This window comes from Babylonia areolata, chromosome 21 (genome assembly GCF_041734735.1).
Source record: "Babylonia areolata isolate BAREFJ2019XMU chromosome 21, ASM4173473v1, whole genome shotgun sequence".
NCBI classification, from domain to species: Eukaryota; Metazoa; Mollusca; class Gastropoda; order Neogastropoda; family Buccinidae; genus Babylonia; species Babylonia areolata.
In genome coordinates this window covers 22,995,275-23,000,274 of record NC_134896.1, presented here as the reverse complement: position 1 = coordinate 23,000,274, position 5,000 = coordinate 22,995,275, and the positions used below count along the sequence as shown (strand labels likewise).

The 5,000-nt window shown below is 42.6% G+C and overlaps 1 protein-coding gene across 2 annotated transcripts in view; it reads left to right on the top strand.

Moving 5' to 3' along the window:
* LOC143296395 (papilin-like) overlaps positions 1–5,000 on the top strand; it is a 483,755-nt gene that overhangs the window by 97,117 nt on the left and 381,638 nt on the right. For both annotated transcript variants that reach the window (XM_076608287.1, XM_076608288.1), the window contains exon 2: positions 2,320–2,452. The gene's annotated coding sequence lies outside the window, so the exon portion shown is untranslated. The remainder of the gene's footprint in view (positions 1–2,319; positions 2,453–5,000) is intronic.

Sequence of the window (5,000 nt, the reverse complement as noted above, 5' to 3'; positions counted from 1 at the left end):
CCGTCTCTTCTGCCTTTGATTCTCTGTGTGTGTGTGTGTGTGTGTGTGTGTGTGTGTGTGTGTGTGTGTAAGGGGTGAGAGAGAGAGAGAGAGAGAGAGAGAGAGAGAGAGAATCACTTAAAATTGCAAGACAGAATTGGTTTTGTTTTGTTTTGATTTTTTGTTTGTTTGTTTGTTTGTTTGTTTGTTTTTTGTTGTTGTTTTTTTTATTTGTCCTATGCACCCAACATGTCTTGACAATATCGCTTTACATACATACACGCTCGCAGATCAGGAAACGAAAATCAGGGGAAAAAAAAAGAAAAAAAAAAGAATGTTCAACAGTATCTTTGTTATTGTTTTTGTGCTTTGTTCTCTGGGTTGGGTACGCTTCTGTTGCGACTTCATTTTACAGTTTCAGTTTCAGTAGCTCAAGGCGTCACTGCGTTCGGACAAATCCATATACGCTGCACCACATCTGCCAAGCAGATGCCTGACCAGCAGCGTAACCCAACGCGCTTAGTCTGGCCTTGAGAAAAAAAGGAAAAAAAAAATAATATATATATAGATAGATAATTTTAATTAATTGCAAGTGGCTGTTGGCTGTTTCGTTTCCAAAGACGCTCTAGATAGAAAACGAAGCACTATCGCGGGCCTGCATCTCATCACTCGACAGGCCTTTGACGCTGCTGGACCACCCACCCACCCACCAACGATTTCCAATCCCCCCCCCCCTACCATCCCCTCCCATCCCCCCCCCCCCCCCCCGGGCCTCCCCTCCTCTCCCGTCCCCCAACCATCCCAGTCAGGTTTCAGCGCGTGACTCTGATTGAAAGAAAGACCCCGATCTCTGGTCTGTTCTGGGGCAGATAACATCTCAGTGGTGTTGTAGCTGCTGTGGGAATAAGGGGGGGGTCCAGTTGAATTAGCCATCGGGGGTAAAAATTGTCCAGCGACGACAAAATTGGTAATCCAGGGAGGGAAGGACTTTGTTGAGGACGGAGGGTCGGGGGTCGGGACTCCGGGGGGGGGGGGGGGTGAGGTTGGGGTTGGGGTGAGGGGGTGGAGGCGGGATGAAGGAAAGGCCAGGCTCACCCCCATTATTTTTGGACGTTTCGTTCACAATGTCCTGCCCTGCTTTGATCTCAAAATGAACGGTGTTAGCGTTGTTCTGGAGCACAACAGGTGGTCATTTTTTTATTTTTTTATTTCCAAGTTTTGAACCGCAAGTGCGAACTTAGGACTGGCTTGATAAGCCGTCTGTCAGGCAGGTCGAACACATAATTTCTGTTCTGCGTTGTTGATTTTGGTGGGGTTTTTTTTTTTTCTTCTTCTTTTTCTTTCTTTCTTTCTTTTTCTCCCCCCCCCCCTCCCCCCCCCTTTTTTTGTTGTTGTTGTTGTTGTTGTTGTTGCTGTCGTTTTTTGTTTTCAATTTGTGATGTTAGATTTTAGAGTGGGGGCAAGAACGGCAGTAGTTCGTTGCAATTGTCACGGTTTCTGGTGGTCTTTTTTTTTTTCTTTTTTCTTTTTTTTTTTCTTTCTGAAAGAGGATGTTGGAGGTGTGTTTTATTCTGTTCTGCATGTTTTCTTGTTGTTTTTTACTGTTCGAGACTGCAGCATGAACGGCAGTTGTTCATGACAATTGTTACGGGATTTGGAGGGAGGGTGACGGGACCATGGTGGTTGTTTTGTTGTTGTTGTTGTTGATGATTATGATGATGTTGTTGTTGTTGTTGTTGTTGTTGTTGATGTTTATAAACAAGAGGTACAGTGGCATGGCCCTGTTGAATGTGAAGCAGCAGACGAAATGAAATGAACGAACTCTGAAAATAAATGAAAGAGAACCGCGGCACTTCTTCGCTTTCCCCGTTTCTCTGTGGCCTTGTGAATAAACCATCTCTCTCTCTCTCTCTCTCTCTCTCTCTCTCTCTCTCTCTCTCTTTCTCCCATGATGACGATACTACTAGTAAGATCACTGGCGAAGTGCATTGCTGAAACCGATAATATTCGAAAGAAGAGTAATTCATGTTTCCATGAACTTGGAAAATGGCTGGTCGAGCGTTAGTTTATTGGACTCCAAGTATGTTTATTTTCTGTTCTATTTTGTTTCATTATTTTCTTCATTATTGTTCAGATTGCAGCCCCATGTCACTAGAGCTGTATAGCTAATGACATTAAACGTTTCAGTGTTTAGTGTTCTCTCTCTCTCTCTCTCTCTCTCTCTCTCTACCTACCTACCTACCTGCCTACCTACCTACCTACCTTTGTGCCAAAACACAACTCAGTATCTATTTGTCTCTCAGACCGTTTCTTTTTTTTTTTTTTTTTTGCATGTTTCAGATAGTGTATACGCATCAGTGTCCAGCGACCTGACCAGTCCTGTGTGTGTGGGCGAAGGAACAGTTTGGATAACGGAGGACTGTCGGAGGCGCAGCTGACCACACAGACAGTGCAGCTCTTTCCCAGGGATCGGGTGAGTAACTAAAAGCGATCCCTTTCTCAGGAATGCACTGATGCTTTCCGTGTGTGTGACTTTTTTTGACTCACTTGTGTAAACAAAGTGAGTCTATGTTTTAACCCGGTGTTCGGTTGTGTGTGTGTGTGTGTGTGTGTGTGTGTGGGTGGGTGGGTGGGTGTGTGTGTTTGTGTCTGTGTGTCTGTGTGTCCGTGGTAAACTTTAACATTGGCATTTTCTTTGCAAATACTTTGTCAGGTGACACCAAATTAGGCATAAAAATAGGAAAAATTCAGTTCTTTCCAGTCATCTTGTTTAAAACAATATTGCACCTCTGGGATGGGCTCAAAAAAATATAAAAAACGAAGCCTAATTATATGCAAACTGCATTTACTGTTATATTTATATTTTTTGTATTCTCTAAACCTGGCACTTTGATCTGATATTCTGACCCAACAACAAGAGCAGTCATTATTATCATTTTCTGTTCAAACAGGAACTTCTTTTGCTCAGCATGGAAGTTTTATTTATTTTGCGAATGTTTTGGTGCAGATAGTAAAAAAGGGAAATTACTCTGTAATTAATGCTAGGGGACTTAATTTGCTTTAAACTGATCTTTCTCATCTTAAACATTACATTTTGAAATTATACTCAATACATAAAAAGCTTGGATTTTTTTTTAAGTGCATCACAAGTGAGTCTTGAAGGCCTTGCCTCTCTTGTTTGTATTTGTTTCGTGGCTCTTTGCCTCGGCTGCTGTGTTCACCCCTTGATTCCTTGTGCCAAGCTGGACGTGGTCATTTGATCCTGAGACTAGGATTGAACGAAGCCGTGCTTATATCCATAATCATAGCTGTCGATTTCTGGCAGAGAGAGGACATGGGCTCTCAAGGCAATGGCAGAAGCAGCAGAAAAGAGTTCCAGCTGGATCTTTTCCCTACTCAAACTAGGCGTACGATGGCTCAGTGGTTAAAACGTCTGCCAGAAAAAAAGGTGACTCAGTCCTGAAGTGGCGACCACCCTGGAAGCGCGGGTTCGAACCTGCTGAGGACCAGGAAAATAGGACAAAAATAAAAGGCGGCAATACAAGGGTATCCAGGAGGTATGACCTGGGTGCGGCCCGGCCTGTGTAAGGAGTTAAGGGCCGAAACACTTGACTGAGAGGGACTTCTTCTCTGAAGACCTTGTATTGTCCAGCTCTCCCTAGAGTTTCTGATCACACGCTTGTCATGATGTGTGTAGTATATATATATATATATATATATATATATATATATATATAGTGTGTGTGTGTGTGTGTGTGTGTGTGTGTGTGTGTGTGTGTGTGTGTGTGTGTGTGTGTGTGTGTGTGTGTGTGTGTGTGTGTGTTGAGAGAGGGAGAGAGAGAGAAAAAAATCACATTCAGACACACTTGCGTGCCGTCACATGATCGATCTCTGAGGGAAGCGAGAAAGTGAACATACAGAAACAATGTGGTGATGACTGTGGTGAAAATAATCCTCGGGTTATGTCGATGGTGAAAATACCCCCCAGGGTATGTTCGATGGTGAAAATACACCTCATGGTATGTTTGATGGGAAAATGACCATCAGGGTATGTTTGATGGTAAAAATACTCCTCATGCTATGTTTGATGGTGAAAATAACCCTCAGGGTATGTTTGATCGTAAAAAATACTCCTCAGGGTGTGTTTGAGTGTTAAAATACTCCTCGGGGTATGTTTGGTTGTGAGAATAATCCTCAGGGTATGTTGATGGTTTAAATAACCCTCAAGGTATGTTCATGGTGAAAGTAGCCCTCGGGGTGTGTTGATGGTGAAAATAATCCTCAGGGTATGTTTGATTAATAAAATGCTCCTCAGGGTGTGTTTGACTGTTAAGATACTCCTCAGTGTATGTTTGATTGTGAAAATAACCCTCAGGGTATGTTGATGGTTTAAATAACCCTCAAGGTATGTTCATGGTGAAAGTAACCCTCAGGGTGTGTTGATGGTGAAAATAACCCTCAGGGTATGTTTGATTGTTAAAATGCTCCTCAGGGTGTGTTTGACTGTTAAGATACTCCTCAGTGTATGTTTGATTGTGAAAATAACCCTCAGGGTATGTTGATGGTTTAAATAACCCTCAAGGTATGTTCATGGTGAAAGTAACCCTCAGGGGTGTGTCGATGGTAAAAATAACCCTCAAGGTATGTTTGATTGTTAAAATGCTCATCAGGATGTGTTTGAATGTTAAGATACTCCTCAGGGTATGTTTGATTGTGAAAATAACCCTCAGGGTATGTTGATGGTGTAAATAACCCTCAAGGTATGTTCATGGTGAAAATAACCCTCGGGGTGTGTCGATGGTGAAAATAACCCTCAGTGTATGTTTGATTGTTAAAATGCTCCTCAGGGTGTGTTTGGCTGTTAAGATACTCCTCAGGGAATGTTTGATTGTGAAAATAACCCTCAGGGTATGTTGATGGTTTAAATAACCCTCAGGGTATGTTGATGGTGTAAATAACCCTCAGGGTATGTTTGATTGTGAAAATAACCTGCAGAGTATGTTTGATGGTGAAAATAACCC